At 41.1% G+C, this 24,745-nt stretch overlaps 1 long non-coding RNA gene across 10 annotated transcripts in view; it reads left to right on the plus strand.

Annotated features, from left to right (window-relative positions):
• Window positions 1–784: 784 nt before the first annotated feature.
• Window positions 785–24,745, plus strand: part of LOC140199047 (uncharacterized) — a 50,215-nt gene continuing 26,254 nt past the window's right edge. For 8 of the 10 annotated variants that reach the window (XR_011886326.1, XR_011886325.1, XR_011886320.1 and 5 more), the window contains exons 1-2: window positions 785–901; window positions 17,888–20,374. This is a non-coding gene — a long non-coding RNA (uncharacterized lncRNA). Of the gene's footprint in view, window positions 902–11,600; window positions 11,661–17,887; window positions 20,375–24,745 lie in introns of those variants that run through there. The other 2 variants (XR_011886328.1, XR_011886321.1) reach the window with 2 other exon arrangements.

Below are 24,745 nucleotides of genomic sequence, written 5' to 3' on the forward strand. Positions count from 1 at the left end.
TGTAGAACCCAAGGAAGCCGATGGGAATTTGGGGAGAATAAAATGGGTTAGGTTAAGATTAGTGTAAAAAGCATTTCAGGATGTATATTGTATACATTTCTCTGACATTAATTTGAACCTTTGAACTGTGTGCTTGGTGGTTAACTTGGACTAGATGGGCTGATGGCCTGTTTCTGTGCTGAATCTCTCCATGACTCTAAAAGAACAGTATTTCTAAATGCCTTTATAGAAAGACTGCTTTATTTTTGCAAAGTATTTTTGGACTTCCTGAAAGCGACATCAAGTGGTGCAAAACTTGCTTCCACCACCACCTTTAAATTCAGCACAGATCTTCCCTTCGTTAGAGGCTAACGTTAACCAGATGTGTAGTAAAGGGTCAAGTCTGCGTTCAATTTAAATGGCCATCATATACTCAGCGTGAAGTTGGGGACTTTGAAACTGCTCTGACAAACTTGTCCTGTCGGACTAGGCTTTAACGTGATGGTAATGTTGCTACTGTAGGCACAGCATCTTAGTTAAGTTGAACAACAGCATAGCGCGGGGTAGCAAGTGCAGTTTTCGGGGCCAGGCTCCCTGGCGTCCAGACAACACATTTGCTCGATATTCCTCGGAGCAATGTTCAAAACAAGAAGTCTGCAGAAGCTATATACGGCCTTTACACATCACTGACCAAACAAACGACGCGCGCAGTCCCCGTCACCCGATCGGAAACGAGAGGCACCTCAGCCGAATTTTCTCGGCTCAGATCACGTGCACGACACTGGCGTTAAACCAGGGGGAAACAGCTGCGCGTGGATCAACCGAAAAGCTCTTGCATTGTTTCAACTAAACGTTCAAAACTTCCCGGACTGGTTTCATTTCCGCGGCACTGAAAAATGAAAGCGAGTGAGATGTACCTGAGGTGAGTGGGAGGTGTTAGTCTCCCCTGTCAGTAGACCTTCCCTAGCAGCCGCGGCAATCTGAGGCGCGGTCGTTCTCCCCCAGCAGCTCCAGGGAAGGCGCGCGTGAAGCAGTTCTGTTTTTAATCTGGAAATCTCGTCGATTTGTTAGTATTCATTCTTAGCTTCATCTATTTAAAATAGTTTAGAGCACGCATCTAAACCCAGGTGTTCAAAGATTTCTGATTCAATGGAATTTCAGTGGGCGTTCGTCACTTTCTGCAAAACTCTCCAGCAACATTCTCTCAACTTCCTCCATAGGATTTTCATTCCTTGAAATGCAGGATTTTTTTTTGATAGAATAACGTAGAACGGTTCCGACAGGTAACTTGAGTTACGCTGAAAGTTGTCAAAATGAATTTGAATTTCAAATGCCTATTTACTTGGTTTGAACAAAAGCCAATTAAATTTTGCGGCGAACCAGTTGTAATTTTATTATCATAAGGTAAATGTATATTAATTATTTGCGGATCCGTTAGTGCTTGCGTTGGCAAATCCTATCCTGGTGTACATTTCGAAGCCCGACATAGCACCACTTACTGTGGACGTAATGTTGTCACGAATCACGCAGATCAAACGCGAAACTACTAAAAATAAAACCTTTGCAATAAAAGCTATCTAGGATTTTAATATTTTGAATACTCCTGACAATCAAAACCTGTTAAAGTCTAAATATATACATTTAAATCTAAAAATTTCCTTAACAATTATGGTATTTAAGGAGACTACTTTAATCCACTCTCATTAAAGTGCAAAAAACTCAGCAGAACGCCGGCAGATGCAGCTCATTTTCCATTGATCGGTAGCTGGTGCAACACCCAATGTGGAATTACAGCATTCAAGCATTTGACTCAATTATTTTGAATTTTCTTGCTTCAAATCTAACGCACTTTTGACAGCATACACCAAGACACCGGCAAATAAGAGAAATTTTCTCCCTATACTAACATGAAAACATTTTGGGAGAGAAATTAAATTTTAAAGACTAATTTAATTTAAAAATGATATTTGCCAAACCTTCTCAATGTAATAGTGTGCAAGGCTAACAGTTTTTCTGCATAATTTTTGCATCAAATATTTGGCAAACATTTTTGATTTCCTTATAGATATTTTTTAAAAATAAATTTATTACACTCAATTTAGTGAAGTGGAGCAAAATATTCACAGTTTGGTTTGATGAAACAAAAGTAATTAGAAAATTAACTACTGTATACTTTTCTCCATAATTCTTTTCATTTTGTAATTAATAACTTGTCCACTTGTAATGTGATTTGCTGTAGAGATGCTGCAACATTAGATTGATTATATAAAAATAAGCATCTGAAGTACTCTACCATCACTTATCTGGGCTTATCTTTATGATTGATGTAAATACTAGGTTAATAGTTGAAGCACACAGTGTCTCTTGAATGTAATCAATAGGCCTACAAACCTGGGATTTTGGAAGGGTGGGGAATTCATAGATTCTGAATAATGATTATTATGCTCTCAGAGGTTTACCTGTGTCTGGTGTCAATGTGTATAAATTGAGGTGTGCTGCGTTTCTTAGCCCAGAGCCCCCCCCCAAACACTTTCATGCTTGCCAACACCCTTCTTAGACACACTATACTTCCCAGTGACCCCATAGTGTAAAAACATGTCTACCATATGTTGACATGAGGAAAATGATTCTGCTTTAATTTTATATGTCTTTAAACCTAGCTTACCTGGTACCTGAGTGCTGTACAGCAGCCTTGAGCTTGACGGTTTTTAGCAAGAGTTGAAATATCTGGTTCAAGTTGAGACAGCAAAAGCCTTAAGTCCCCACAATGTCCAAGCGGTTTCTGGGTTTTGTGAGTATGTGGTAGCCTCTTTCAACAAGGTAGGAGGATGGAAATGCAATGAAGAGCAGTTTGGCTCTTCTCCAAAGACCAGGAAACTTCATATGACAGTGTAGCCACATATCACAAAAAGCCGACATTTTTTGAAAAGCATTTTTGCTTCTTCATCATTCTGAATTTCGATGATTTCTTCTTATAAGCTCTCTTCTTGTTCTTGGGCATTGCAAAGGAATGGGTTAATTACCCAGTCCAGAATTTCCAGATCATTCAAATCCTTGATTCTGAAAATCCTCGTTCAGTGACTGCAGGTGTAAGCAGTACTCTTGCAAATCACAGTCTCTGAAAGAGAGAGCCATACTTTCCATGCAGGGAAACTGAGAGCATTCTTCTCCCAATAATTTGCTTACATATTTCTAATTTTCTGATAAAAGTGCACTTTTTGTTTGGATTAAATTGAAATTCTCACCCTGCAGTTTCATATTTAGAATGTTCATTTTGTCATACAGATCGGCTAGGTATGCTACATCTCCACGTAGGAGTTCAATCTTGTTTCCCAAGCTCTTGTCAACTTAGAGCAACAATTCAACCAGTGTCAAAAAGATCAAAGAAATGTCTTAAATAGCAGTTTTTTTGACACTTCAGTGTGAACAATTTAAGTGTTTAAACTCTTCATTGTTATCTTGGCACAACTGGCAAAATATTCTGGTATTTAATGGACGGGCTTCAGTTTTGTTGGTAGCAGATATTATAGGAGTCATGCTTGAGTCATGTGTCCGACAGAGTGATCAGCAGCACTGGGGCTCCACAGGGGACTATTTTGTCTCCCTTTCTCTTCACCATTTACACCTCGGACTTCAACTACTGCACAGAGTCTTGTCATCTTCAGAGGTTTTCGGATGACTCTGCCATAGTTGGATGCATCAGCAAGGCAGATGAGGCTGAGTACAGGGCTACGGTAGGAAACTTTGTCACATGGTGTGAGCAGAATTATCTGCAGCTTAATGTGAAAAAGACTAAGGAGCTGGTGGTAGACCTGAGGAGAGCTAAGGTACCGGTGACCCCTGTTTCCATCCAGGGGGTCAGTGTGGACATGGTGGGGGATTACAAATACCTGGGGATACAAATTGACAATAAACTGGACTGGTCTAAGAACACTGAGGCTGTCTACGAGAAGGGTCAGAGCCGTCTCTATTTCCTGAAGAGACTGAGGTCCTTTAACATCTGCCGGGCGATGCTGAGGATGCTCTACGAGTCTGTGGTGACCAGTGCTATCATGTTTGCTGTTGTGCGCTGGGGCAGCAGGCTGAGGGTAGCAGACACCAACGGAATCAACAAACTCGTAAGGCCAGTGATGTTGTGGGGATGGAACTGGACTCTCTGACGGTGGTGTCTGAAAAGAGGATGCTGTCTAAGTTGCATGCCATCTTGGTCAATGTCTCCCATCCACTACATAATGTACTGGGTGGGCACAGGAGTACATTCAGCCAGAGATTCATTCCTCCGAGATGCAGCACAGAGCATCATAGGAGGTCATTCTTGCCTGTGGCCATCAAACTTTACAACTCCTCCCTTGGAGGGTCAGACACCCTGAGCCGATAGGCTGGTCCTGGACTTATTTCATAATTTACTGGCATAATTTACATATTACTATTTATCTATTTATTACTATTTTTCTATTACTATTCTATTACTATTTATTATTTCTATGACTATTACTATTACTATTTATTATTTGTGGTGCAACTGTAATGAAAACCAATTTTCCCCGGGATCAATAAAGTATGACTATGAAACAAAAAAAAAAGTTGCTGGCTGAGGATTTTGGCTGCGAGATGATGAGTTACACAATGGATTGCAAATAGACTTGGAATTTCTTTTTTCATAAATGCCCCTAAACCAGCATGGCGATCTGTTATATATGGTGCTTCATCTGTTGCACAAGAAATCATGATTTTACACACTTCACTATCATTTTGGAAATGTTGTAAGAAGCAATGAGACCACTATCAAGGTCATTTTTAGCTTTCTTGGCAAATGACTCGAGTGAGCAATGCTTTTCAAATGCTTCTTTCATCTTCTGAAACTGAGTAATACCATAAGGAGCCTTTTCAGGGTGTCTTTTACGGAAGTGTTCCTGCAATCTTGATGATTTCATGGCTTCATTAGCCAGGACTGTCTTATAAATAAGACACATGGGGTGTTGCTGATCTGACAGGAATGGAATAAGACCATACTCCAGGTACATAACATTGTATTTACTCACTTTCCGTAGTTTCTGTTTCTTAGGAGAATTAGAATTCAAGGCTTCACCACCTTCAGGCTGATAGAGATGGTGCCATATGTATTTATCCATCATTAACAGGGCTAAATTAAAATTAAAAAATTAACACAAACTGGGAATGCCTATCATGTGTTGATGATGGTAGCCAGTTGACATTGATGGAACAATAGTAGCGGCACACAAAGGAACAGCAAGATGAAGATGATCACAACAGCGAAAATTATGTTGACAAGGATTCAGATTGGAATCAGAATGTTAGTTGGGATAGAGCAGGTGTTCGCCAAGCTACCTTTGTACTATTCCGGTTAGCACGACTGATGAATTACATAAGGTCTCATAATCTCCAAAGATGGTTCTTGACTGCACATACAAAGGTCACATTGAACACCTCAAGAGGAACCATCAGGTTTGACAGGTTCACTGATTGGCTCTATTTCAACGCTTGGTTCCGGCCAGCGCTGTATCGTTGTGTGACCTGTTTTCCATAGATCTGTAGAGAAAGTTAAGGGGGTATACTTATTAACTGTTAAATTGCATGAACTTGTTCCCCTGCCATGAGTAATGGGGAACTGTTGGGCACCTTGGTTGCAAATTTAGGTATCTACAGTAATGTCTGTCTGGTTGGTAAGGTCAGATCAGATAGCCAGTTTCAGATGCATTGTGATGACGAGTGCTCATCACCTGCAGAGCTATGGTTCTCCTTGTGATCCAGTGCCTCATTCTTTTTTTGGAAGTACCTGCTGTACTAACAGTCAGTCAGGTTTCGTGCTTCAAGCTAGAGTGCTGCTTATGACCCCCCCCCAATAATTTTGAATGCCCCCCATGACTTCTATTTCCCCTAATGCCCCCTTAGGACATATAACTGCCCCATTGGGAATCACTGGCTTAGATGAATGTGCAGTAAATCGGTTAAAAGTACAAATGCTGAAAATTGTTTTTTAAAAAAATGCTAGAAAGGGTAATGTTTCAGATCGAACTTCTTTTATCAGAAATTGTTTTCTGCCTCTAAGTGTAATTAGTTTGTCAGGCAGAGCACCTTGTTGCTCATAGGAATAAGCCTTCATTATAGAAATAGTCACAATCAAGTGTCGTGGATTGTGGTTGGAAACCTGGCTAGGTGTTGCAGGTATTCACTCTCAATAACAGTAGATGATTAGGCACAGAGAGAATCTGTATTAACCGATGATAACCTTCATTGGTTCAATTAAAGCAAACACGTAAGCTATATAAAACTGAATATCCGTCAGCACATCCACTAGGTTTCCCTGATAGAGGGTCAGGGAACTCTAATGGATGTACATTAAGTCAAAGAATAGAAAAAGTAATACCCGGTAATAAGAATTTGGCTGGCCAGGCATTCCTCTTCATCTCAACATAATCTCCTTGTTTCTGTCATGGGTTCATCCACTTCCACTATGGTAATCTCCAGAGTCTGCTTCTCCTATAACCAAAATCCTCCACTCTTGTCCTTTTTCAATTTAATTGGCTCAGGTTTTTCTGGCTAGCCTTTGGCAGCTATTCTTTGGGTCTGTCCCATGGATATAAGCAGCTTTAATTTATTGTTTTTCCACCAGCCTTGTGCCTCAAGGTAACTTTTGTTCTCCCTGAATCAGGCCTGTTCAAACCAGTTTAGCCAGGTGATCAGTTGTTCTTTCCACAAGACTGCCATTTCTACTTAACCAAATAACCACCTTCTTTGGAAATAATGCCAGATTTTGCATCTCATCAGCAGAGACCTCATTGTGTCCACTTTCAGTTGCTCTGTGATGACTTGATTAGAGCAAAAGGGTGAGAAAATCTGCAGATGCTGGAAATCCAAGCAACACACACAAAATACTTGGATGAGTGTCAAGTTTGCTGATGATACTAAACTACGGCACAAACGAGAAAATCTGCAGATGCTGGAAATCTGAGCAACACACACAAAATGCTGGAGGAACTCAGCAGGCCAGGCAGCATCTATGGAAAAAAGTAAACCATTGACTTTTTGGGCCCAGAGTGAGTCCTGATGAAGAGTCTTGTCCCAAAATGTGGACTGTTTACTCTTTTCCATATGCTAAGTTCCTCCAGCATTTTGTGTGTGTTGCTTGATCAGAGCAAGATGTAGTTCACAAAATGGTGGCCACAAGGACAGTATTGCAAAATAGCAGCCTTCATTCCTTTGATTACATGGCAGAACAAAGACATTTGTTTTGCCTTCTACACTCTTTGGTTTATTTCAGTTAGAGGTTTTGCAGTTCTCAATTCCTTCCTGGCCAATAATAGTAATGAATAAATGTGGTTTCCTGAGACACTTTTTGTGACAGTACTCACAGCGTAACATCCTGCTGGATGCATACCACAGGGATTTCTTGTGTGTATTCTGCTTCTGAGACTCCTTTTGCTTGTTTACCTTTACCACAGACAAGAATATCGTGTAAAATGGGGTTTAGATGGGGTGGAGTATGTTAGGTGTGTTCAGGAAGGTTTCCTGACACAATATGTAGATAAGCCTACAAGAGGAGAGGCTGTACTTGATTGGTATTGGGAAATGAACATGGTCAGATATCAGGTCTCTCAGTGGCAGAGCATTTTGGAGATAGTGATCACAATTCTATCTCCTTTACCATAGCATTGGAGAGGGATAAGAACAGACAAGTTAGGAAAGCAGGAGACTAAGGGGAAATATGAAGCTGTCAGGCAGGAACTTAGAAGCATAAATTGGGAACAGATGTTCTCAGGGAAATGTATGGCAGAAATGTAGCAAATGTTCAGGGGATATTTGTGTGGCATTCTGCATAGGTACGTTCCAATGAGACGGAAAGGATGGTATGGTACAAGAACAGTGGTGTACAAAGGCTGTTGAAAATCTAGTCAAGAAGAAAAGAAAAGCTTACTAAAGGTTCAAAAAAACTAGGAAATGATAGTGATCTAGAAGATTATAAGGCTAAAAGGAAGGAGCTTAGGAATGAAATTAGGAGAGCCAGAAGGGGCCATGAGAAGGCCTTGGCGAGCAGGATTAAAGAAAACTCCAAGGCATTCTACAAGTATGTTAAGATCAAGCGGATAAGACATGAGAGAATAGGACCTATCAAGTGTGACAGTGGAAAAGTGTGTATGGAATCAGAGGAGATAGCTGAGGTAACTAATGAATACTTTGCTTCAGTATTCACTATGGAAAATGATCTTGGCGATTGTAGGGATGACTTACAGCGGATAGAAAAGTTTGAGCATATAGACATTAAGAAAGTGGATGCGCTGGAGCTTTTGGAAAGCATCAAGTTGGATGAGTCTGTGGGACCGGATGAGATATACCCCAGGCTACTGTGGGAGGCAAGGGAGGAGATTGCTGAGTCTCTGGCAATGATCTTTGTATCCTCAATGGGGATAGGGGAGGTTCCGGACGATTGGAGGGTTCCCTTTTTTCTAGAAAGGGAGTGGAGATAGCCCAGGAAATTATAGACCAGTGAGTCTTACTTCAGTGGTTGGGAAGTTGATGGAAAAGATCCTGAGAGGCAGGATTTATGAACATTTGGAGAGGCATGATAGGATTAGGAATAGTCAGCATGGCTTTGTCAAGGGCAGGTCGTGCCTTACGAGCCAGAATGAATTTTTTGAGGATGTGACTAAACACATTGATGAAGGAAGAGCAGTAGATGTAGTGTATATGGATTTCAGCAAGGTATTTGATGAGGTACCCCATGCAAGGCTTATTGAGAAAGTAAGAAGGCATGGGATCCAAGGGGATCTTGCTTTCTGGATTCAGAACTGGCTTGCCCACAGAAGGCAAAGAGTGGTTGTAGATGGGTCATATTCTGTGTGGAGGTCAGTGACCAGTGTGCCTCAGGGATCTGTTCTGGGACCCCTTCTCTTCGGGATTTTTGTAAATAATCTGGATGAGGAAGTGATGCTGATGGGTTAGTAAATTTGTTGATGACACAAAGGTTGGGGGGTGTTGTGGATAGTGTGGAGGGCTGTCAGAGGTTACAACGGGACATCAATAGGATGCAAAACTGGGCTGAGAAGTGGCAGATGGAGTTCAACCCAGATAAATGTGAGGTGGTTCATTTTGGTAGGTCAAATATGATGGCAGAATATAGTATTAATGGTAAGACTCTTGGCGGTGTGGAGGATCAGAGGGATCTTGGTGTCCGAGTCCATAGGACACTCAAAGCTGCTGCGCAGGTTGACTCTGTGGTTAAGAAAGCATACAGTGCATTGGCCTTCATCAACCATGGGATTGAGTTTAAGAGCCAAGAGTTAATGTTACAGCTACATAGGACCCTGGTCAGACCACACTAGCAGTACTGTGCTCGGTTCTGGTCGCCTCACTATAGGAAGTATGTGGAAACCATAGAAAGGGTGCAGAAGAGATGAAGGATTTTGCCTGGATTGAGGAGCATGCCTTATGAGAATAGGCTGAGTGATCTCGGCCTTTTCTCCTTGGAGCGATAGAGGATGAGAGGTGACGTGATAGAGGTGTATAAGATGATGAGAGGCATTGATCGTGTGGATGGTCAGAGGTTTTTTCCTAGGGCTGAAATGGCTGTCATAAGAGGGCACAGTTTTAGGGTGCTTGGAAGTAGGTACAGAGGAGATGTCAGGGGTAAATTATTTACGCAGAGAGTGGTGAGTGTGTGGAATGCGCTGCCGGCGATGGTGGCGGAGGCGGATATGATAAGGTCTTTTAAGAGGTTCCTGGAGAGGTACATGGAGCTTAGAAAAATAGATGGCTATGGGCAACCCTAGGTGATTTCTAAATTAAGTGCATGTTTGGCACAGCATTTTGGGCTGAAGGACCTGTATTGTGCTGTAGGTTTTCTATATTTTTACGTTTCTAAGTGGAGGTCACCAGCATCGAGGCCATGCTGTTGAAGATGCAGCTGTGCTGGGCAGAGCACGTCTCCAGGATGGAGGATCATCGCCTGCCCAAGATTGTGCTGTATGGCAAACACTCCACTGGCCACCGTGACAGAGGGGCACTGAAGAAGAGGTACAAGGACTCTGTAGAAATCCCTTGGTGCCTGTCACATTGACCATCGCCAGTGGTCTAATCTAGCCTCCGATCACGAGGCCCGGCGACACGCTATTCACCATTCTGTCTCCTCCTTCGAGAACGCATGCAGGGCTGGCATTGAGGACAAAAGGAGAAGGAGGAAGAACAGTGACACAGCAACACCAAACCCAGAACAGAATTTCCCTTGCAGCTGCTGTGGCCGGGCCTGCCTGTCCCGTATTGGCCTCATCAGCCACCAGCGAGCCTGCAGCAGACGTGGGCAGCCCCGTTCCTAAATCTTCGTTCACGAAGTCAAGCCATGATGATGATGATTCCAAAATGGGATTATCACTTTCATATAGGTGCTTACTATCTTTAGTTACCAATATATCCACAGATAATGAATGCAATTAAGCCCAAGAAATGTTTCCACAAAGTAATTTCACCTTGAGCAGTTTCATTTTAATCAGCTTCTTCCATCTAGATAAGCTGATGTGGCAATACAGTGATGAACAAGAAAGCAATTGGGAATGCAGAACTCACATATGATGGCACCAATTAGGCTGGCAGTCGTCTGCCTTGAATTGATGCATTTGAGCTAGAAACAGTTTAGTCTATAGACACTAGTACCAATTCATGCTTTCTCAGGAATTTCAGTGCCATAAAATGTAAATCTGACCTTAAAGTCTGTACCAAAGTGGAATAAAGCAAATATGCATGATCCTAAACTGAGATTTAGATCAAAGCAAAGTGTACACTGGGGTTCAAGATTTTCATTGTACTAGCAGTTAAGGATGTCCTCACTCTTGAGAACTAGGTGATCTCATGTAAACAAAATGACAGCAAGATGTGGATTGGGATAAAATTGAAATTGAAAAAGTAAGGAATTGAGAGAAAGTTAGAAATCTAACTGGAGTCTGGACAATGTCAGTTGCAGTTTCCAAGAGACATAGACACAGCGAAAGACTATAATAGATTGATTGATACTATTTAAATAGGATTTACAGAAGACAGGTGGTTTCTGAGGTAGGTATTAAGGTATTTATCAGGGAAATTTTAAAAGGGATTCAAAATGGTAATTTATAAACCAAGTAAAGTGTGATGTTGGAACAATTAATTAATTTGGTGGAACGTTTTAAAAAAAAATCAATTCCCTGAATGAAGGAAGTTTCCTCCAAAAGAAATCCAAAACAGCTATCATGTAGCTGCTTGTAGTTTACAGCCACTAGCCAGCTTAGAGAAGGACTTCTGAATGCAGCTCTAGTCAGCAAAGGGACAAGTTTTAATATCCTCCCTTTCCAGACTATGTGAAACTCAAGTATGTCATTCATCATTGGAACTGTGATTAGCCAACCTGTAGAAATCCTCCCATTGGCAAGTTGTGTGTTCAATTTGATAAATAGAAATTTATCTGGCAACTTGCTTTTTTCTAATGTACTTAAGAGAACATTTCTTAATTTGTTAAAAGTCAAGATAATTTACCTTGACTTTATTTCAAATATGGCCTGAAACTGGAGAGATCTTACTTTATTGATGTCTTAAATTGTCTCATTTCTAGATTTTCAATGGGAACATGAGGAACAATAGCTGCCATGAGAATTTATCTTGCATGTGGGATAAACGAGCTGTGATTTTAGCAGAGCCAGGTTTGAACTCCTCATTCATTTTATTTTTAGTAAGTCAGTCATTCTCATTTCTGCACCTTTCTGTCTAACCAGTAAGAGGAAGTTGTCAGGCAAACCTTGCCTTGAAGATGAAAGGATTAGAAATAATTGTCATCCTCAAAGTCTGTCTTTTCTCTGTGCTCTTCTCCTTTTGCACTAGGGGCTCTAATGAGGCACTGAAGGATGTGAGACACAGTACGGAGGGCCTGCAAAGCATTCTTTCCATACAATTGTTCCCTTAAATCGGCTTCCGTGTGCGCCTTCCCTTTAAGAGTGGTTCATTCAAGAACCATTAAATACTACCAATGAATCTCAATTTTCCGTAATCTGTTCCACACAAATGAACAGCAAGGAGTCATTGTTGAGAGCTAGCAGTACCAATTTGACATGGTCCCAATGACCATGTAAACAGGCACATGCACCAAGCACCCTACCCCTCAGGCCTAAATGGCCTAAACAAGCTCCATAAATATTCATAAGCACCAGGGAGTGAGGGTTGATGGGGAATGTGGGGGACATTATGGGATGCCTCTCCTTCAAACACTGCCTCACCAGCATTTCATTCATCCTGCCCAGTTCCTCCTCCTCAAATCCCTTGGGAGTCCAGTAATTGTAGCACAGCATTTCTTACATCATAAATGTGAAAAGAAATCTCTGTAACCTCTTTAGAGCCATCGGGGTGTTAGAAGCACAGGCAATAAATCATCTTCACGGGCTTTAAGACCAGCAATTACAAATTCTGCCTGTTTCAGCTGATGATGTTGGCAACAGCAGGACTGTAACCTCTTACCTGGCTGTGAGTTATTCAGTGTAATGGGTCTGCTGATCTGGAATCTTGGTGTTCCTGCAATGAGTTTTAAAGTGATTATCAGCTTCCAATAGCACTGACAGAAACCTGACATATGGTGCAGAGACTAAGGCTGAACAGAATTCATCCTAATTTGAAGGTTTTGCTGAGTACAAATTCCTTTCAAACGCTGAAAAGTTTAAAACAAGATCTACTTGTAAAGCAGGACTCAGATGTGCGTCTGTTAGATTCAGCTGTCAATGCCACCACAATGGATTGAAGGTCAGTAACCTCAATTCTTTGACATACTTGATCTTTTTCTAGGACTAAAAGATTTCACAACTGCCAATATATTTCAATAATTTAAAAATTGGATGATTAGTGTGCCATTTTAATTTTGGACTTGCTAATGTTCCATTGTTCAGGATGGATAGCACAGATAGGCCAGAGAACCTCAGTTCAGTAGTAGGGAAATTATTGGAGGAAATTCTGAGAGACAGGATCTCCTATCACTTGGATAGTCAGGAATAGCAAGGATGGTTTTGTGTACGGAAGGTCATATCTGATGAATCTTCTGGAGGTTTTCAAGGAGGTAACTGGGATAGATGAAGGTAGGGCATTGTAAGGCCTTTGACAAGGTCCTACATTGCAGACTGATCTAGAAGACTGGGTTGCATGGGATACAGGGGCAGTAGCAAGCAGATTCAAAATTGGCTTGATGGTAGGAAGCAGAGGATGATAGTTGAAGGTCAATTCCCCGACTGGAGGCCTGTGACTAGTAGTGTACCTTGGGGTCAATGTTATTTAATATTAAAAGATTTGGATATGAATGTAAAGTATGAGTGTCAAGTTAAATGATGATGCTAAATTAGGGCACAAACAAGAGGAAATCTGCAGATGCTGGAAATCTGAGCAACACACACAAAATGCTGGAGGAACTCAGCAAGCCAGGCAGCATCAATGAAAAAGTACAGTTGACATTTTGAGCCGAAGTCCTGATGGAGTGTTGAAGAAAAAAAGACAAGGAATTAGAGTAAGAAAGTGAGGGGATGGGGGAGGGGAGGGGAGGGAGGAAGAGCCACAAGGTGATAGGTGAAACCGGGAAGGGGAGAGGGGTGAAGTAACGAGCTGTGAAGGGCTGGAGAAGGGGAAATCTGATAGAAGAAGACAGAAGGTCATGGATGAAAGAAAGGGGAGCTCCCTCTGGTGGAACTGTGAACCTGTCCAATCCTTTTCCATCACTATCTTAAACTAATAGAATATGGTCACTGGAGCCAAAGTTCTCCTTGACTGATACTTTAGTTATTTTGCACCCTTCTGAGTACAGCCTGACATATAACAGCTCGGGAAACTTTCTTGGACACACTACGCAAATTCTACCAGGGCCTTAACACTCTGGGTGGTCCAGTCAATACCAGGGAAATTAAGTTCTTACAACCTTGAGCAGTTTCTCTACATAACTGCTTCTCAACTTATAGCTGACCATTATGGGGTCTATAATACAACCCTACTAGAGTGGCCCTCTCCATCTTGTTTCTAAAAGTTACTCATGTAACCTCACTGGATGATCACCTAGGAATGCCAACATCCTGTTACATGCTGTTACATCCAACCTTATCACCCCCTCTTTGCTTATCTGTACCTCTGTCACACCTGCACCCTCTGTATCCTGTAATACTGAGCTGCTGGCCCTGTTCTTCTCTCAGCCATGTTTCTGTTATGGCTATATACACTCTGAGTTCATCCGCCTTACCTGTTAAACCTTGTCCATTGAAATAAATGCAGTTTAACTGAGTACATTTTTCCACCTGCCTTTACTGTCCCCTTTGTCTATCCTGATTATTAACCTTGCTCTTCCTGTCTGCTGCCTTATCCCATTACTTGTTCATGCTGAGAGTCCTACCCGCATGTCAACCTAGTTTAAACCCTCCAATGTAACATTAGTGAATATCCCTGCAAGGATATTGGCCCTTCTCTGATTCCATTGCAGGTCACCTCTACTTCAGCGATCCCAATGGTCCAAGAACTTGAATCTCTGCCCCTACCCCGGTTCTCAGCCAGAGATTGATTTGCCCTAACCCTCTATTTCTGACCTCACTATCAACTTACACCAGGAGTAATCTGGAAATTGCTGCCCTAGAGGTCCTGCTTCTTAACTTCCTACTTAATTCCCTATACTCATTCCACAGGACCTCGTCCCTTATTCTACTTGTATCATTTGTACAAATATGACCCCTGTCTGTCCGGCCTCTCCCTCAGGAATTTTCTGTAGCCACTCAGAGACATCCTTGACCCTGGCACGTGCAGTGCATGGGTTACATGCCTTCCTGACATCTCTTCTCCAGCCACAGAATTTTCTATCTGCTTCCTTCACTGTACAATGTCCTGTCACTATCTCCCAGTCTGACTGCACCCTTTAATTTTGTGCCTCAGAGCCAGAAACCTGACTGCTACTGCTATCCCCCTCAACATTATCCAAAGAGGTAGACATTTTAGTGAAGAGAATGGCCACAGGGCAACCCTGCACTGACTACCTAATCCCCTTGCCTTACTGATGGTCACTTATCTCTCTGAAGCCTCTGAGGTGACCACCTCAGTAAAAGTCTCATCTGAAAGTCTCAAGCAAGTCCCAAGATCTACCTCTCTTAAACTCTCTCGCTCTTGCTCAAAGGCCTTGTGAAGCCTAACGGTGAATAGGTGGACACTCCGGTGAGTTTCTCAGTTGAATGAAAAATTGTTAGGTTGGCAAGTATCTCCAGGAAGGAATGTAAAGCAATAAAACACTGCACTGTGAGACTTGGCCACGAGAGCTGGAAAGAAGTGAATTACAGTTGTGCTACCGTTACTCAGAGTGGCAAACTGCCATTAGTTCTTACTTGTGCCAGGCAGTGAGACAGTTAAAAAGCTATAACTGCAAAGGCCCAAAGAATTAGTAAGTAGTGCCTATAATTCAACCCACTTTCACCTTTACAGACTGTGGAGGGACATGAGGCACTTGGAAAAACTGGCGTTCTTATTCCATTTAACTTCTCCACAGCATTTACTTCATCCAAGATTCTTTTGGACCAATATCTATATTGAAATTGTGTGTGTGTGTGTGTCCTTTACTCAAATAAATCAATTTTGTACTTTATTAAGTACACCAGTACACTTACTTGTTAATGCAAGTATCTGATCAGCCAGTCATGTGGCAGCAACTCAATGTATAAAAGCTTGCAGACATGTTCAAAAGATTCAGTTATTGTCCAGAGCAAACAGAATGGGGAAGAAACGTGATCTAAATGACTTTGACAGTGGAATGATTGTTGGTACCAGACGGGGTGATTTAAGTATCTCAGAAACTGCTGATCTCCTGGGATTTTCATGCACCACAGTCTCCAGAGTTTACAGTGAATGGTTTTAAAAAAAAACAAAAAAAAACAAAAAACAGAGCAACAGTTCTGTGGGCAAAAATGCCTTGTAATGAGAGAGGTCAGAGGGGAAATACCAGACTGGTTGAAGGTGACAGGAAGATGACAGTATTAGAACAGTGGTATGCAGAAGAGCATCCCTCTGAATGGACAATACGCAGAACCTTGAAGTGGATGGGCTACAGCAGCAGAAGACCACAAACTCAGTGGCCACTTTATTTCATATAGGAAGTGCCTAACGAAGTGACCACCGAGTGTATAATTCTCATGAAGTTTATATTTTAATTAAAATACAATATTTACATCTTTGAAAATACTTACATACTTGAGAAACATATCAAAGAGTGAAGTGAGTATGATACAATCTATTTTCATAAATACCTGTCTCGGTAAGTTTTGTGCATTTCTATAACCTTTTTAATGTGCTCTTGGTGAAAGGTAAGATTTATCATTTTCATAAGACAAATGAGGTTACCAATTACATCTGAGATATGGGAGTGAAACACACACTCCCACTGCTGAATTACTGACCCATGTGATCTACAGTAGAGCAACAGAAATGTTCTTTACAGTGCTCAGTGTATTTTGCTGCCTGCGGTGTGTTTTTTTTAAACAACAGTATATTATTTAGGACATGGTCATTCTCAGCACTGCATTAGTTGTCGGTTTGCTTTTCTCGTCATAGTGGTCGCTGGTTTATGTGGACTGGTTCTTGAAAGTGTACAGTATATAGAGGATTCCAGTTAATTAGGACACATAGGTATCAATACATTTTGGCCCAATTAAGCGGCTCACCCAATTAGCTGTAGTTTCATATAAATAGCTTAAAAGGTTTTAAAAGGCTAACTGAGTAATAAGTTCTGTATTTAAATGAAATATAGAACAAATTGGAACACTGTCAATACTGCTACAGTTCTATAAAACTGCATTAATTCCTAATAATAATCAGAGAAATTTTTGCAGTGTACAGTGACATGTTTGACTGTAAATGAACAAAATCAATAAAATCTGATAATGAACTGCCTTCATGCAATTCTATTGACGAGTGAGTCCTCCAAATCTTTGTTTTCATTGTAACATTCAACATGATTGTCAATACCTTCAAATTCTTCGTGGTTTCTAATTTGTTAAAGTAGTGAAATTGTTTCATTTTCACTCCTGGCCATTTCTGGCATTTCCAAGCATAATGCTTGAAACCACAGTGAGCAAAACAATTCTGAATTGTCTTTGTGCTTATTTATTGCCAGTGACAAAAATCACTGCTTTTGAATCAGAATCAGGTTTAATGTCAACAGCGTACGTCTTGAAATTTGTTAGCTTTGCGGTAGCAGTATAATGCAATACATGAGAAATATAGAAAAAATCAATTACAGTAAGTATGTTTATGTAGAGTAAATAGTTTGATTAAAAATAGTGCAAAAACAAATAATAAATAAGTGAGGTAGTGTTCATTGGTTCAATGTCAATTTAGAAATCAGATAGCAGAGGGTAAGAAGCTGTTCCTGAATTGCTGAGTGTGTGCCTTCAGGCTTCTGCACCTTCTTCTTGATGGTAATGAGAAGAGAGCAAGCCCTGGGTGATGGTGGTCCTTAATAATGGACGTCGCCTTTTTGAGGCATCTTTCCTTGAAGATGTCCTGATTGTTACAGAGACTAGTACCCATGATGGAGCACATGCACACACAACCGAAGCTATTTTAAAAACTGTTTGCTCTAAACACAGTGTTGGATCTAACAATCACACAGTACATGCGTCTGACTCTAGTTAGAAACTGTTTAGTGACAGTCTCCTGTCCTAATTAAGTGGCATAGTGTCCCAAATAAACAAAGGGAATCTTGGCTACTTTCTTGATTGGGTTTTGTTCTTTAAGAGTTGTCCCAAATAAGTGGCTGCGGCAATTAATCGTTGGCCTAATTAACTGGAATCCATTTGTATAAACGTGATACCAAGGAATGGTTGGGAATGACACTCATACAAAATATTCCTGTTTGTGCCTATGTGCGGGACCACAGGATGAAGTAAAAAGAGTTCTTCCAGGATTCTTTGACTGGTTTATGAAGAATGGAGGCAGAAACCTGCAAGAAGAAAAGATAAGTAGATGCAGATTACCAGATGAAGATGTTTTCTTGTCACTGAATCAGAACATAGAACAGGAACAGACCCTTTGGCCCACAATGTTTTGGCAAACCAATTCAGTTAGCATCAAGTGCCCAACTAAACAACACAATGTCCATATCCTTAGATTTTCCTCATGCTTATGTGACTACCTAAACATCTCTTAAAAGTCCCTAATGTATCTGCCTTTGCCACCAGATCAGGCTGTACATTACAGGCACCGCCACTCTCCGTGTGGGGAGGGGAAAAAAAACCTTTGCCCTAACATCTCCTTTGAAATTATCCCCTCTCACCTAAAAAAAAATGCATGCCTTCTCATAATAGACATTCTAACCATGGAAAAAAGATGCTGTCTGTTCCATCTTTGCCGCTCATAATCTTATGAATCTTTATCGGATCTCAACCTCAGCCTCCAGAGATCCAGATAAAACACCCAAAGTTTGTCCAACCCCTTGTTATAGTATATATCCTCTAATCCAGGCAGCTTCCTGGTAAATCTTGTATGCACCTTCTCCAAAGTCTCAACGTTCTTCCTATAATGGGGCAACCAGAACTCTATGCAATATTGCAGATGCAGCCAAACTAGAGTTTTATAAAGCAAACTAGTTATCCACTACAGCAAGAGCTTACCTTAAGGCATTATCTGGGGGTTACTGCTGGTCTATTTGTCACATCAGCAATATCTTCTAGCTCTGACCTGGGTCAGAGAAGCATGTATCCTGTCATATTCTATCTTAGTTCACTATGGAACCTCACCTAATATTCCCTTTCCCCATCTTACATCGTCAGTTACCACTGATGCAGACATTATTGCATCTTTCCACTGTAGCCATGGAAATTACTTTCACCTCTCTGTCCTTGAGTCGATGGATAGACAGATCCTTTTGCTGCAAGGGCATATGTTAACATAGATAATTGCCCTGGCACAGCCAGTGACAGTATTGACTGTTTGGTTAAAATTCTAACCCTCCGCAATCCTTTTCACAACCATCACATGTAGCATCATCACATCAACAGCAGTCAGATAAGCTTCAGGTGGGAGCATTGACATATATCTGAGCCAATGGTTTATTTTCTGATCATTTTTGTCATTCAGGTTCCCATCACTTTGGCCTTGGCAAAGGTTACTAAAGACTTCAGGGCTGTTGTCTGTCTATTGTAACATTTCCCATCAATTTACCCATTCTGTTAAGTTTCACTTGTACACAGTTTTCTATGTCTAAAACTGATCTTTTTGAAGATTTTAACAATGAATAATTACCAATTGGTTTGCTGCTTTAGCTCTGGGTTTTATACATTCTAAATTGATTTGTATTAGTTCAACAGATGCATGTTGACCAGGGCTAAGATAACACTTCAATGAACACCAGAAACTTCTGAGTAACACACTTTGCTCTTCAAATATGAATCTGGAGAGTTGGAACTTTTTTTATTCAAACTTCTTGTATGCATATTTTCCTGCAGAGCTGGAGGAAGAACCTTGGGTGACCATTTCCCTTCTCGCAGTTTGGCCAGTGAGGTGAATGAACATCTGCTCTAGTCAATGGTCTTTTGATGTGACAATGACCTCAGGGAAGTAAGTGTGAAGTTCTCCTAGTCTGTGCAACTAATATGAAACCTCATGGCGCATTCATCTATCAGATATCTGAGAAAGTGAGACAATGCCAAACTTCTGGGCACTGATCTTCTGTAGATGTCCAACCCAAGCTAACACATGTAGCATTCAATTTTTATTGGTGGAGCAGAGATGAGGAGTTCCTTTTGGGTTCCTAACAGTACAAACCAACCTGCAAGATGCAGAGCTCCTATAGCATCGACGATATATCAGCAGTTTTGGAAGTGACTCAAGAAGACGCGTATGCTCGGGGCATTGGCCAAATGTAAACACATGGATTGAAGGCACACCTGTCCACTCCTTTGAATTTTAGGATGGAGTAGAAAGAGCAGCAAAATCCTGTAAATCTTGACTCTATCCAAATTTGCCAACCAACCCAAGGGGAATCCACAAAACATGTCCAATCTCACCCAAGGAAACACTTGCTTTAGCAAAAAATGGTGGCTAGTGATGTGCAATGTGGTTTTAACCTGTGTGCGTCTACAGTTCAACGATCTCTTAGAGAAGACAGAAGAAACAATCTGACAAAATACTGGTGGTTCAGAAGAAAACTGTTGGTGAGGTCTTCTTTGTGGGACAGCATGTTCTTGATTTTGTTCCAGCATATTGCAGCATGGAAGTAGGAAACAATTGACCTCCTGCAGAGTCCAAGGATGCAGTTTCTTCCATCGTGATCCGAGGGGCTGGATCATTGTGAATGTGACCCTTCAGTTTTACACCAACCCACTCGAGTGGGGTTGCTAATCTAAATTGAAAAGATAAAGTGAAGGTAAGTACTTTTTAATTTCTTAATCTCATTTAAATTAATTTTAATTAGTGTTTGTAAAATAATACCTAATTTTAAACAACATTTAAAAATATTTCCAATATTTTAGCATCATTTGAAAGAGCTGCATGAGCTGTTGAGAGGTTATTAGGTGCTCAGTAACCATCACCTGAGCCCAGTATTTCACCTTATGGGACAGCTAGGACAGTGAGGCCTGTCTGGACCCTTGGGGCTGAAAATGTTTAGTGTGATGCCCTCACAACCTGCCCATTAGCTTCACCTTCTTCCCTCTCGTTCCCCCATCTCATTCTCTTTATTCCATGGTCTACTATTCTCTCCTATCAGATTCCTTCTTACTCAGCTCTTTGACTTCCCTACTTATCAACTCACAGCCTCTCACATTATGCCCTTCTCCCCCTCACCTATCATTTGTTAGCTCCTGCTCCTCCCCCTACCTTTTTATTCAGTTTTCAGTCCCCTTCCTTTCCTGTCTTGATGAAAGGCTTCAGCCTGAAACTTCAATTCTTCATTTTCCTCTATAGATGCTGCCTGATATGCTGAGTTCCTCCAGCATTTTGTGTGTGTTTAGGCAATAAAGTATCAGCTCAAGTTAATAATTAAATGGTGCTTCATGGAAAAGGCCTGAATTAAGGATAAAATAATGTTCATTGGCCTGAAAATGATTTACAAGTTAGAGTCAGCATTTGTTCCCTTTTTCCAAAACAAATGGATTGGAGAAAAATGCAAGACTTCGGTGTATGTATTCTTTCTTCTACAATAATTTTGCAATAATGATTACTTACTTTTTTCCTCTTCTATATTATGTGTTGCTTTGAACTGCTGCTGACAAAAGTTAACAAATTTCACGACACATGCTTGTGATAATAAACCTGATTCTGATATATTAGTTGAAGGCAATTAACAGTCAGTTTCATAATTGAAAGACATTTTAAATATTCACTTAAATTATTCCCATTTCATTTGTGTACAGGAGAGAATTCTTATTGATTTTCAAAAAAAGATAAAATTTGAGGCTAGCAGCAAGTATATTACACACACAATAAATATTTGTTTGTAATACACATCATTAAAATTACAAAGGTATGCTTATCTGCACCATACCTGATGATATATCTTCTTGCTATCTTAAATTACCAATCATATTTGTTTCTTGGATGAAACTTTATACAGTAAAAAGTGCTGAAATATTAAAGTTGTTATGCAGAACACAGCTATTAAATTTAATAGCTGTCAATAAGAAATTGTTTCATATGAGCATGCTTAGTGGCTGTTGAGATTCACATTAGGATTCTTCTGGACAGGAGGAAGAAGAAACTAACTCAACCAATTCAACAAACACAAGGAATTCTGCAGATGCTGGAAATTCAAGCAACACACATTAAAGTTGCCGGTGAACGCAGCAGGCCAGGCAGCATCTCTAGGAAGAGGTACAGTTGAGTTTCGGGCTGAGACCCTTCATCAGGACTAACTGAAGGAAGAGCTAGTAAGAGATTTGAGAGGGGGAGGGGGAGATCCAAAATGATAGGAGAAGACAGGAGGGGGAGGGATGGAGCCAAGAGCTGGACAGGTGATTGGCAAAAGGGATATGAGAGGATCATGGGACAGGAGGCCCAGGGAGAAGGAAAAGGGGGAGGGGGGGAATAAACCCAGAGGATGGGCAAGGAGTATAGTGAGAGGGACAGAGGGAGAAAAAGGAGCGAGAGAGAAAGAATGTGTGTATATAAATAAATAACGGATGCTCCAACCTGATGGCATGAACATTGACTTCTCTAACTTCCGCTAATGCCCCACCTCCCCCTCGTACCCCATCCGTTATTTATTTATATACACACATTCTTTCTCTCTCTCCTTTTTCTCCCTCTGTCCCTCTGACTATACCCCTTGTCAATCCTCTGGGTTCCCCCCCCCCCCTTTCCTTCTCCCTGGGCCTCCTGTCCCATGATCCTCTTATATCCCTTTTGCCAATCGCCTGTCCAGCTCTTGGCTCCATCCCTCACCCTCCTGTCTTCTATCATTTTGGATCTCCCCTCCCCCTCCCACTTTCAAATCTCTTACTAGCTCTTCCTTCCGTTAGTCCTGACAAAGGGTATCGGCCCGAAACGTCAACTGTATCTTTTCCTAGAGATGCTGCCTGGCCTGCTGCGTACACCAGCAACTTTGATGTGTGTTGCTTCAACCAATTATTTTGACTTTTTATCCTATAAAACTGGAGGTTAGAGGCCCAGTGTTGACACTTCTGAGAGCTCAGAGCCAAGGATTAGAGGCCAAAGGCCCGGAGGCAGCCTGACCTGGGGTTAGAAGTGAGTGTGTGTGTGTGTGTCGGGGGAGGTTGGGGGAGCTTATTTTGCTGTTTTTGTTTTGTTGTTGCTTGTGTTGTTCCAGTGAAAACTGTTAGTTCAGGAATGTGTGTTGACACTTGTGAGCTGCCCCCAGCACATCCTTGGGTTGTGATAGATATACTTTATTAATCCCGAGGGAAATTTGTTTTCATTACAGCCGCACCAACCAAGAATAGAACGTAAATATAGCAATACAAAAACCCCCAACAATCAAACAACAAAATGCAAACTATGCCAGATGGAGAATAAGTCCAGGACCAGTCTATTGGCTCAGGGTGTCTGACCCTCCACGGGAAGAGCTGCACGTTCGATGGCCACAGGCAGGAACGACCTCCCATGCCGCCAAGTGTTGTATCAGGGTGGAATGTGGCCGAAGTCCAACAGTAAAAAGTTCAATATCCAGTCTGCAAACATGTTCCTTGATGGTAATATGCCCCGGATTGCACCATCTGTTGTTAGCCAGAACAGTAAGCACTCAATTCCTTTACGCTTACTGCTCTCAATGCACTTCCGGTCAGCCGAAACGGTATTACCCACGGAACTCCTCTTCTCCAAAAGTCTCTGTTGTCTCGACCCGGTCCTCTTTCCTCGGCTTTGTGATCCCCCTCTGCATTCTCTGTATGTTTTCCTCCGGATTTCAGCAGGGGTGTCTGCTACTCTGTTCGCTAAACCGGCCGGTATTTGCTGGTCCGTGGAATACACAATGCGACCTTGCTTCTGTCCCGCGCGTCGGTATGTAACCATTTCCAGCGCTAAAGAAGACCCAAATAAAACTCTTTCTACCAGCATGTTAGAGAGGGTGCAGCTTCAACATGTTACCGTGAGAAAAAAAATACAAAAAATAACGTAAATTAAGAAGTAAGAAGAATAAAGTAAGAATAGATCGGAACAGCTGTACCAGGCTGCATGCACGACTGGCGCATGCGCACCTAATATTGTGTTGGTTGTTATGCATTTTACTGTATGTTTTGATGTACATGTGATAATTAAATAAATCCGAATCAAAACCTGATAGGTAAAGGTCCACTATTGATTGGGTGCAGTGATTTTTTTTTCATCCACAATTGGCCTAACATTGTCAGAGTTTTCAGAGTTTTAGGTTTATGTTATATTCAATGCAAATGGGCATTCTGCAATTTTTTGCACTAGTTTAGAAAACATTGAGCTGTAAGTGGGTCAGGTGCAGAAAATGGAGAATGATCATCGAGACTTTACACATTATATTTTAACCGAATGGAATGAAGGGCTGGATGGCTAGAATAAATTTAAAAGCAGATTAGAAATAACTCATCTAGAATCTCAGAAGTAACTAAGGAAAGCACTCTCTAGTGCACTGAAGATCATTGGGACGCAGCTCCTAGCCCTGGAGAACAACTACAGCTCTTGCTGCCTAAGGAAAGCTACAAGCATCTGTAAGGACAATACACACCCATGAAATCATCTGTTTGAACTTCTTCCATCTGGCAGACGTTATAAGATTTTTTGTGCCCACACTTCCAGACTGAAAAATAGCTTTTTCCCCAGAGCTATAATTGCTCTGAACCGATTGACCAAGCATCATCCATAAATTGTTATATTCCTACTTTTAATACTGGTTTTATGGCTGCCATGCATTGGAGTTGTGCTTTTGTACTGCTGGACGTTGCTTGTACTGGCTGGTTACTTGATTTTATTTATTGTTTATATATTTTATTTGTTTTATAGCATTGAGTATGAGAGTTGCAAACTCATTTTTGCTGTATTGGTGCATGACATTGTACTATGCAAGGACAATAAAGATGGTTCATTTCATTTCTAATGTTATTTTTAAAATTTTACAAGTTAGAAATGTGAATAACTTTCAAACAATCTGTAAGCATAAAACTGCTGATGCAATGATTTGGGTATGAAGAAGCATTAGAAAAAAAAGTCAAATACTGTCAAATTTATTGATTTAACTATACTTCAACTGAAATGTTAAATTAAGACCTATTTGACTTGCAGCTGGAACTAAAGTGTGTCAAGGAAGTAGGTT

This window comes from Mobula birostris, chromosome 6, assembly GCF_030028105.1.
Source record: "Mobula birostris isolate sMobBir1 chromosome 6, sMobBir1.hap1, whole genome shotgun sequence".
Taxonomy (NCBI): Eukaryota; Metazoa; Chordata; class Chondrichthyes; order Myliobatiformes; family Myliobatidae; genus Mobula; species Mobula birostris.